The following is an 11,015-nucleotide window of genomic DNA, read 5'->3' as shown; positions in this document are numbered from 1 at the left end:
CCCCCCAATTGCACATGCAAAAAGGAGGAGGCGTGTACTCAAAGAACTATCACAATAATAATAAACAGATCAGAGACCACAATCGGTCATACATATCAATATAAAGGGTGAAGGGTAGTGAACCCATATACAGTATCAAGTCCACAAACGTGCGATCATGTGTAATACACTTAAATTGTGTGCATAATATCATATAATTGATGTCTTGGTCCGGCATCAAGGGCGGCGCTCACCTGTTGACATGAACATCTTCAGCCAATGGAAACTCCGCTGTTCCTCTCGTAGGTCTCGCTTGTAAACAAAGCTTGTGCGCATGTATCGGATCGTCACATCCGCTTTCAACCGGAAGTTGTGGATGATCACATGTTCGCTTAGAGACGTAGTGAAGAACGCCCTCAGCGCATGCGTGTAGCTCCGGCTTGAATAAATCTCCGCCATCTTTGACATTGGTATATATACCGATAATCACCATCATCTCTTATGGCAAAATGTGTGAATAAGGTAAGAATGTTGCACTGGATGACCATCCTAACTAATCGGACTAAAAGGCAGATCAGAATCACTATACATAATAAAAATATGTTATACTATATTAGTAATGTTATTAAAGATTATGTGTGGTATGCTCACTAGCAGGTATATGTCATTACATGTCCCTGTAAGTTACTATATGTGGGAGAGACCAGCACGGAATGTAAAACAAGATTAAATAACCTCAAATCTTCCATTAGAACACAAAAAACTGAATTCCCGATTCCTAGACACTTAATTGAAACAAAACATACCATCAATCAGTTAAGGTTTTCCATTTTGGAACAGGTTCCGATGCCCAGACGAGGGGGCAATAGAATTAAACTTCTTAAACAAAAAGAGGTCATGTGGATACACAAACTTGGTTCACTGTACCCAGGTGGATTAAACATGGACTTTCCAGTCCGTGTATTTAATTAGTTGACGCTTTGAGATATATTCAGGTCAAAGTCACCCTACGTGGTGCACCCAGTTGGTGGATGTTAACAATCCCGTAGTAGGGTATATTTCTTTCCATGTATACTTTTATAATACTTAGAGAAACAGCAATGCTTCAGCTCACCCCAGGTGCGCACGGACAGAGCGCGGACCTCGCCCAATTGAACAGCAGAAGAAAGAGGAGTCCAGCGTCCAGAAACTCGGAGGATAATATTTATTCACCAGATGGTCATAACAGGAACACAGGGTACAGTGACGCGTTTCGGCTTTACAAAGCCTTAGTCAAAGCCTTTGTTGTAAAGCCGAAACGCGTCACTGTACCCTGTGTTCCTGTTATGACCATCTGGTGAATAAATATTATCCTCAGAGTTTCTGGACTCTGGACTCCTCTTTCTTCTTTTATAATACTTGTATATATTTGTTTTATTAATGGATATTATTTCTATTACTTTTAGATCTTTATTATTCTGTCCGGACACAAGAAGGCGACTCACCGTTGACACAGTGAACACATATCAAGCCATGGACATACTTGAGGATACTTATTCAAAGGTCTCTTTTCTATTTTTCTGTTGGCCCCGTGTCTCTACTTTTGTGTTCCAGGTATCATATGTTGCACTGGATGACCTAGATTAGGTTATGATTTTGATAGGCAGTATCCATTATTTAAAAATTGATTGTGTGTGGGAGCAAATTTCTGGTCCCTAGGGGTGATGTATGTCCTTGATTGACAGTATGAATAGGTATAATTGGGGAACACCACAAGAGGCCCAATAGTGTCACATAACCCCTGGATAGGGATGTTGACAGCAGGGCCCCATAGGCTTGCAAGGCGCCTGCCATAATAGACATATGCCATAGCATCCAAACTGTCAGGACAATGCAATGATTATAGCCTCACAGATATGGAACCTGCTAGTGAGCATACCACACATAATCTTTAATAACATTACTAATATAGTATAACATATTTTTATTATGTATAGTGATTCTGATCTGCCTTTTAGTCCGATTAGTTAGGATGGTCATCCAGTGCAACATTCTTACCTTATTCACACATTTTGCCATAAGAGATGATGGTGATTATCGGTATATATACCAATGTCAAAGATGGCGGAGATTTATTCAAGCTGGAGCTACCCGCATGCGCTGAGGGCGTTCTTCACTACGTCTCTAAGCGAACATGTGATCATCCACAACTTCCGGTTGAAAGCGGATGTGACGATCCGATACATGCGCACAAGCTTTGTTTACAAGCGAGACCTACGAGAGGAACAGCGGAGTTTCCATTGGCTGAAGATGTTCATGTCAACAGGTGAGCGCCGCCCTTGATGCCGGACCAAGACATCAATTATATGATATTATGCACACAATTTAAGTGTATTACACACGATCGCACGTTTGTGGACTTGATACTGTATATGGGTTCACTACCCTTCACCCTTTATATTGATATGTATGACCGATTGTGGTCTCTGATCTGTTTATTATTATTGTGATTGTTCTTTGAGTACACGCCCCCTCCTTTTTGCATGTGCAATTGGGGGGTGGGTATATATACACCATTTTGCTCTGTTGATTTATGCTTGAGAAAGGCTTTACTGATAAGCCGAAACGTCGCTTTCACAGATGAGTGAATAAACCACTATTTGATGTGACTTTGGAGTGCCGCTTCTACTTCTTTGAGGATATTACGTTGGGGGTCGGTCTGCCCCTGAAGCTGAGCACCCAGACGGATCTAGAATCCTGCATCACGGTGCTTCTTCTTTCTTTTCCCTTTATATATATATATATATACATATATATATATATATATATATATATATATATATATATATATATATAGAAGAAACAATCCAAATGAAGAAGCACCATGCGTGGCTGTTGCCAAGGATTCCAGATCCTGTTGGGTGCTCAGCTCCAGGGTCCGACTCAGGTCCCAAGAAATTCACCACAAAACAAAGAGAGCGGCACTCCAAGTACGTGTAACCCCGTGTGGGTGTATTTATTCACACATCTGTAGAAAAGCGCAACGTTTCGGCTCCTCAATAGAGCCTTTCTCAAGCACAAGTGAAATGCACAATATATTTATAGGCCCCTCAATTAGCACACATTGATGAGGGGGAGGTGTCAAAAACTGTCACAATCCCGTGACGTCATATAATAAACAGTGATTAAACAATCTCACAGTGATCTATTAGTATATAAAGATACATATACATCAAAAGCATCTTTCAATAATTATATAGTGCAAAACCCTGCTTGAAAGTGAAAAGTTACAATACTTCCAGTGTCCGATTGTGTACCTATGTTCATGATCTCCGGTGTAGTGGGCGGTCATCAGCTGTTGCTGGCTGCGTCACTCCTCCAATAGCGCATGGTTGTTCACTCCGCTCCCTCCGTTTGTAAACAAACTGAATGCGCAAGTCCCGGATCACAACTTCCGGCCATACCGGAAGTCGTCGGTCCGCGTCATCAGCCAACCCACATCACTTGGTCAAAAATTCGTCACAGTCCTGTATCCGGGCCACGCCTCCTTGCGCTTGCTCATTGGAATTCAAGATGTCACAGGCTGCCATGTTACGAATGGGCTATCCTGCCCACATGGTACCCCCCTCGTCTTTTTCTTTTTTCAGAAGAAGAGATAACTAACCATATATCACTGAACGGTCGGCTGATAGATAATGTACCAAATAAATTCCAAGTAACTATAGCCTAATCTACTTATATATAAAAGATTAATAATGGACAGATTAACATAGACGGTTTCACATGTCTGTTAAAGCACAAGGGTGACTGCTCACCAGGTCCCGCTACCTCTTGCGATGGTTCCACTGGTTGTGGTCGATGTCAATTCTTCTCGACCTACATTTGTGGAAGGGACCTAAATAGGGACTTGTACCTTGCCGACCCCTTACGGGGTTCTTAAGGTGATCCCCCGCTGTCCTCAAACCATCAGGTATGGGCCTCTAAGGTAGAGCTTAAATTCCATCACCCAATGTCCAGACCTGTCTTGTCAGTCTGTCCTTCAAAACATAAATCCTGACCGTTTAAAAAAATCACTATCATCCCTTCTCCTGAAAAAAAAGGGGAAAGAAATAAAAAAACAAACACAGAAATAATACAGTGGGAAGAGAAAAGATTGTACTCATAGTGGTGGCTGTTGTTCAAAAAAATGGGGGATGATCGCAGTCTTCGCCTCAGTTGATCGACTCGCCCATCTTCAACCGGATCTCATGTTACGTGTCTGCAAGTGAAAAAAATGTGTAAATATACATAGATTGAAATTTAAAATGTAAATGTACTGGTATTTAATACCTCCTAATACAAACGAACATGCTACTACCAATAAGCCGACAAGGTAAATCCTAGTGTGAAAGGGGAGTCAAATCCCCGAGTGCGCCTCCAACTTGCATGCCTTAAAAGAACACCCTGACTGGAAAGTCAACATTTAAACCTTTAGGGCTTAAGGTATCTAATTTGTGGATCCACATAATTTCTTTCTGCTTCAGTAACCTGGTTCTGTCCCCCCCTCTCTTAGGAACTGGGACATGTTCCAGGACACTGAATCTGAGGTCACCAATCTTGTGCAGAATCAGTTTAGGGCTAATTATTACACCATCTTCACCGTTTTTGGAGATCATCCCTCTCTGCTTCCAGCTTGTGTGGTGTAAAGAAGGCGTGAGACTGGCGTACGAATTTTCGCTTATGCTAATTTTCGCTTATGCTAGTTTTCGCTTATGCTAGTTTTTGCATATGCTGATTTTCGCATATGCTAATTTTCGCAAATTCGAATTTTTGCATATGCGAAAATAAAACGCGAATTTTACGAATATGCGAATGTAGCGAATATATGACGAATATTCGTCCATATATTCGCGAAATATCGCAAATTCGAATATGGCCTATGTCGCTCAACACTAATCATGAATACTGCATCAATTATATACTTACACACTGCAAACACTATATAGATTATACACACAGCATGCACAGTGCATACTCTATATACATTATACACACTTAATGGTTTTCTGGTCCTGATGAAGGCCCCGTAAGTAACCCTTGGATGGGGGCCAGACTAACCTGTAGCTTTAAACGTCTGCTGCCTCTCCTCCCCTGAGCTCTGACACTGCCTCTTGGGTCTGATAGACCCACCTGGATCCATGGCAGAGTGAGCCCTGTTTAGAGAACAAATTACAATAGCTCCACATCTGTCTTGGGGGTTCCATTAGACTCCGTTGCAGATTCCATTGTTTCACTTTGGTAAAACATACAATTGATGCTGCCATCAGTGAAGATCAGTGTCACTGGTGATTGGCTGGGAGTGTCTACTATGACATCACAAGGGGGTTTAAGTTGGGTAAGCTGCTGTGATATCAAATGTGGCTTTCAGTCAGGTAAGCTACTGTGGGTTTCAGCCAAGTAAGCAACTGTGATTAAAACTGTGTTACTGTAAGTTAAGCTGCTGTGACATCACAAGTGGATTTCAGTTAGACAAGCTACTGCTAACGTCTGTAACATCACAAGTGTGTTACAGCGTACCTGTCAGATCCCACAAAAAAATGAATGTTACTTAGTACCAAATCGTGACCATGCACATCTAGTTTTGATGCCTCTATCACCCATATTTATTATATAAAAAATACCTCTTTTCATTAGCTCTAAGTGTTAGAAATTAGTGGGTGCATTTCAACATTAAAATAAAGTATTTTAATTACAAAAAAAATTATTAAAGTATATTAGAAATATGTTGTAGTACAGTGCCCATTTAAGGTGGTACTACGGTGGAAAACTTTTTTTTTTTCCAACTGGCGCCAGAAAGTTAAATAGATTTGTAAATTACTTCCAGTACTTACTAGCTGCTGAATACTACAGAGGAAATTCTTTTCTTTTTGGAACCCAGAGCTCTCTGCTGACATCATGACCACAGTGCTCTCTGCTGACATCTCTGTCCATTTTAAGAACTATCCAGAGTAGGAGAAAATCCCCATAGCAAACATATGCTGCTCTGGTCAGTTCCTAAAATGGACAGAAATGTTAGCAGAGAGCACTGTGTTCCAAAAAGAAAATAATTTTCTATGTAGTATTCAGCAGCTAATAAGTACTGGAAGGATTAAGATTTTTTTAATAGAAGAAATTTACAAATCTGTTTAACTTCCTAACACCCGTTGATTTAAAAAAATAAAAAAAAGTTTTCCACCGGAGTACCCCTTTAAGGGGATAATTTTCATTAGTAAAAAAAAATATAAAATGTTTTGATCTGACAGTGCTCATTTAAAGCTAGGTAAAACTCTGATGTCACAAGTGGGTTGATGACACAAGGCAGATTATACTATGACATCACAACTAACTCATACATATCATAAAGCTGAGTCACTCATAGCAGTTTGGTCAGTATTTTTTGTCAAAATGGGGGGCCTAAACACTGAAAAGGTGCCTCAGCCAATAGCCTCAGGTGAACAATGACTTCCAGCTTGAATCAGCAGAGAGATTTCACTTCATGTCTCCTGTGGAGATCGAATCTGCAGCTGATGAGGCCGCTCTTGCAACTTTTGAAAATGAGTATGTTTTGCTACAGCCCAAAAACGTGTATTTTATGACTGAAAAGGGTCCCAAAAAGAAAGAAAAAAGTCTGGAAATGTCAGATTTTTATTTCTACTTTAATAAACTGATGCTTAATGTACAGCCCAAAAAACATAATGTACACATAGCCAGGCCTGGTGCAAGGATTTTTGCCACCCTAGGCGAAAGCTAATTTTGCCGCCCCTTGATCCCGCCCAAGGGCTCCACCTTACTACTGGGGTGACACTGTAAGAGACCTCCTCCTCATGTAATTACCTTACTACTGGGGTGACACACTGTAACAAACCTCCTCATGTAATCACCTTACTACTGGGGTGGCGGGGTTCTGCTGGATGGGTGGGTGCTTCGGATGCTGGCTAACTTTATTGCTGCAAGCAGAGCGGCGCCCCCATCAGGAGTGCACTCTAGGCGGCTGCCTATTTTGCCAATAGGCAGAGCCGGCCCTGCACATAGCCTACACCTTCTGCACAAGGTAAGACCACGCTGTCAATAGCCATGACCTGTTGGTGTTTTCCAACCAATCTACTGCCTGAGGATTTTCTGGGCGAGTACTGGATTATACTTTTTCTGGAATGACCATTGCTTATTTTCTACACTGAACGGAACTTAGCCTGCTTTTGTTTTCCATGCTTCCTCACAGATGCAAGTGTCTCATATTGGATTCACATATGGATGAGCTGATTTAGGCTATGTTTTGTAAACTGCTAAAAAAAATAAAGGGAACACTAAGATAACACATCCTAGATCTGAATGAATGAACTAATTGTATGAAATTCTTTCGTCTTTACATAGTTGAATGTGCTTGCTTGTCTTGCATTAGGAGGAACACAGGGCCAACCGCACCAGCATATTGTGGTAGCCCTTGGGGGGTGTTGGTAGTGGGGGTATTGTTTCGGTAAATTAGGGGTTAATGTTAACCCTGTAGTTCGTGACACCAGGCTGAGGGCTAGTATGCTGAGATGATTCTCCGCCCTATCGCCGCCCTTCCCAGTAACGATAGGTGCATAAGAATAAAGACTGAAGGTCCACTAGGTAGTTGAATTTGAACTTGCATAAACTTTACTTAACGGATTGCGGTACATCCACAGAGTAGTAACAGTCTCAATCAAACAGTCTCCATATACCTCAATGACTGACAGATGTTGCGGACCTTGACTTTAGACAATAGTCTCTGAATTCAGGGTATATTGCGAAGATCCGTCCAGATTTAGGGGATAGATAAGGTCCGGTGGTCTTACAGAGTGTTTAGGGATTGATACACTCACAATTTGGAATAAAACAGCCGTCACCGCAAGGCTAAGGCATAAACTCACTGATGACCGCAAAGCAGACCCTTTCTTGTCAACAGCCAGGAACCAAGAGAGAGATTAATGGCCGCCGCGCCCTTATATGGGAAGGGGCGGGGCCGTTTTGATTGGTCCAGCCATCTGTCACTCACCGTCACAAAGGAAATGAGTGCATTACGTCACAAGGACCTCCAAAGGTCCTCAAGCAGAAATACCATAGAGTCCCCCTGATCATGTGACCCGCAGGTCCTGCTTCGCTTCTCACAGGTAATGAACTATTTATATACATTTTAGACAATTAAACTTCCACAAATAAGGAGCATATGATTAGAGCAATGACTATAGGGGTGAGAGGTGACTAGGGGTGGACTATACAAAAGGACCCCGACGTCCTAGAGACTCTGGCTATGGGGACCCATAAACAAAGGTACCGGATAGGATTCGGTACCGGGACACCACAATATGGTCTCACAAGGGGTCATGCTGGAGGATGTTGCAGGCAGCAGAACATTCTCCACGGCATCTCCAGACTCTGTCACGTCTGTCACATGTGCTCAGTGAACCTTCTTGCCACAGCTCGCATTGATGTGCCATCCTGGATGAGCTGCACTACCTGAGCCACTTGTGTGGGTTGTAGACTCCATCTCAGGAAGCATTTGAACTGAGAAGTGGTCCGTGGTCACCACCTGCAGAACCACTCCTTTATTGGGGGTGTCTTGCTAATTGCCTATAATTTCCACCTGTTGTCTGTTCCATTTACACAACAGCATGTGAAATTGATTGTCAATCAGTGTTGCTTCCTGAGTGGACAGTGTGATTTCACAGAAATGTGATTGACTTGTTACATTGTGTTGTTTCCCTTTATTTTTCTTGAGCAGTGTATATTTTTTCATGTAAATTAGTCTCTTTTAGTCTTTCTGTCCTCTTACATCCTTGCCAAGCCAGTCTCTTCTTAGTTTTCTCCATATGCCAACAGAACAAAGAATAAGGTGCTCTGTGTCACAAAGACAAAATTACTAAAAATATAGGCAACAGCTCTCTCTAGTGGCTTCATGGCCATCCTGCTTCCCAACCTGTCTATGCAATATCTGTATGCAATCCATGTACAAAACGATACAGTAAATAATAAAGCAAAATCATATGTTATGCCCTAAAATGAAACAAATTGACTTTTCTAAGCAATATACTTGTACATGTGGGATTGAGGGAAAATCCAATCTTTCCAATTATAGCGATACTAATATTTCATGTTTTACCAATGTATCATAATATTAAATGCTGTAAATAGGATAATGCAGGGGTTTTGAACCAGGGGTATGCCGTCGCCAATGGTTATGCGGGGTACGGCAATTCGCTGACAAATACCGGCCATGCATTGGCCAGTATTTGCCAGCGCACTGCGGGATTGGACGCCGCAGCGGCAGTTCACTATATTGTACCTGTGGCTCCGGCCACTCTACGTGAGCTGCAGTGGCTGCCTGGCCTGACATCCCTGGTGTTGCGCGGAGGTGCCACCACAGCACAGAAGGATGTCACCTGTCAGTGCGGCCCTACGACTCCCGCCGAACGAGATAGACACAGGCCTGGTAAGCATGTTAAACTAAATGTAACACCGCAGCATGGGAGGTAGGGTGTTGTTATGTGTATCTCATATATTGGCCCAGGGGGATCGGAGGGGGAAATAATGGCAAAGGGGATTAAGATGGAGGAGGACATAATGGCAAAAGGGGATTAAGATGGAGGAGGACATAATGGCAAAAGGGGATTAAGATGGAGGAGGACATAATGGCAAAAGGGGATTAAGATGGAGGAGGAAATAATGGCAAAAGGGGATTAAGATGAAGGGGGAAATAATGGCACAAGGGGATTATGTATCGCATTAGTATAAAGGTAAGCACACGCCATTATGAAATTAAGTACTTTTATTACTTATTTTGTCCGCGGGTACCCCTCCTACTTAAATTCCGCACGAACTTACGCACAAGGGGTACCCGCGGGCATACTTTCACCCTTTGGGGGTACAGTCGCAAAGAAGGTTGAGAACCACTGATGTATATGTACATAATGGCATTTACTGTGTGAGATAAACACATTAGGACACATTACTGTAGTGTATTATACCTGTGAAATAACCCATTGGATCCTGCCTTGAAATTAATAATATCCATTAAACTTAATATTTAGTCAGACCATCCAGCAGATTATCATTTACCTGTCTACTCACCTAATGCAAGCGACTTACCACCCTTAACCCCTTAAAGGACACAGCCCCTTTTCGCCTTAACTACACAGCCAATTTTAGTTTTTTGCACTAAAATTTTTTACTCCTCAAACTTTAATAGCCATAACTCTCTTTTTTTACCTACACACCCATATGAGGGCTTGTTTTTTGCAGGACCAATTGTACTTTATAATTATGCCTTTCATTTTTCTATTACATATATTCTGAAACAAAAAAAAAAATAGTGAAGTGAAATTGAAAAAAAATTGCAATTTTGCAAATATGTGGGGTTTCTTTATTTTGTTCACTGTGTAGTCAAAAATGTTATCTTGATACTTTTTACTTTTCGGACCGATTACAGCAACACCAATACAAATTTGTATAGTCTCTGTCAAGTTTTACTAATTTCCATTTTCTGACCCCTATAACACTTTTATTTTTTGTATACCAGGCTGTATTTTTGCGCCATAATCCGTTGTTTTTATCGGTACTATTGTGTTAATGAGCAGACTTTTTCATTACTATTTGCTTCATTTTTTCTGGGATATGACGTGCTCAAAAGAAACACAATTCTGTTTATTTATAAATAATGATACTTGTAGGAATAGAGGAAAGACGGGGCGGCACCACTGCTTAGCATGTCATGCGCAAAATTCTGCCATTAGTGGAGATAATCTGGATGAAAGCCATGGGGTGCATAAAACTGGAATGAACAATGTCCAAAGTGTACAAAAAAGTTGAAAAACAGTTTTAGCACTCACCATCAAATGTTACTTTTATTGATCCATCTTTAAAAATCACAGGCTACCGGCATGGAAGGGAGAACAAAACCGCACAGCCGAAGCTGAGCGGAGTGACAGCAACAAGCCTTGTTTCGTGGTCTTCCTGCTTCCTCTGGCCTCTTTAATATTTCGGAGAATTGCGCACATGGTGATACCAAACATGTTTATTTT

The 11,015-nt window shown here is 41.6% G+C and overlaps 1 long non-coding RNA gene across 1 annotated transcript in view; it reads left to right on the top strand.

Moving 5' to 3' along the window:
- Nucleotides 1–1,444: 1,444 nt before the first annotated feature.
- Nucleotides 1,445–11,015, top strand: part of LOC130356111 (uncharacterized) — a 64,228-nt gene continuing 54,657 nt past the window's right edge. The window contains exon 1 of the long non-coding RNA XR_008888786.1: nucleotides 1,445–1,521. This is a non-coding gene — a long non-coding RNA (uncharacterized LOC130356111). The remainder of the gene's footprint in view (nucleotides 1,522–11,015) is intronic.

The sequence above is a fragment of the Hyla sarda genome, chromosome 2, assembly GCF_029499605.1.
Source record: "Hyla sarda isolate aHylSar1 chromosome 2, aHylSar1.hap1, whole genome shotgun sequence".
Taxonomy (NCBI): domain Eukaryota; kingdom Metazoa; phylum Chordata; class Amphibia; order Anura; family Hylidae; genus Hyla; species Hyla sarda.
This window is presented reverse-complemented; position numbering and strand designations above follow the sequence as displayed.